Source organism: Eimeria mitis, genomic scaffold, assembly GCF_000499745.2.
Source record: "Eimeria mitis Houghton genomic scaffold, Emh_scaff933, whole genome shotgun sequence".
NCBI classification, from domain to species: Eukaryota; Apicomplexa; class Conoidasida; order Eucoccidiorida; family Eimeriidae; genus Eimeria; species Eimeria mitis.
This window is the reverse complement of record NW_013576876.1, coordinates 13,923-14,506: the sequence shown is the minus strand read 5'-3', so window position 1 is coordinate 14,506 and position 584 is coordinate 13,923.

Genomic DNA, 584 nt, shown 5'->3' with positions numbered 1-584 from the left:
GCGTACATGTGTATAGACATATTTGTATATATATATATATATATATATATATATATATATATATATATATGTATTATATATAATATACATATAAACATCTTTATGTTTGGATTTGTATGCACATGAGTGCGGCGCGCAGCAGCAGCAGCAACAACAGCAGCAGCAGCAGCAGCAACTGCTGCTGCTGCACTGCTACTTCTCCCCCTGCTGCTGCTGCTGCTGCTGCTGCTGCTGCTGCAGTAACGTGGAGATATGTGAGCGCAGTCGGCTTTGGGTTTTGTTTGTTTTGTCTTTCGTTTCTTCTTTTCTTTCTGCTGCTGCTGCTGCTGCTGCAGCTAGCAGCAGGATTACAGCAGCAGCACGAGGTGTACATACACCGCAACAGTATGCAGCAGCATCTTCACTGGATCTCCTTTTATAAAACTGCTGCTGCTGCTGCTGCTGCTGCTACTACTGCTGCTGCTGCTGCTGCTGCAGTGCTGCTGATGCCTGCTGCTGTCGTTGCAGACTGCCAGCGCATGCGGGGGCTCTCTACCCTCTAAACCCTAAACCCTAAACCCTAAACCCTAGAAGCCGAAGATGAA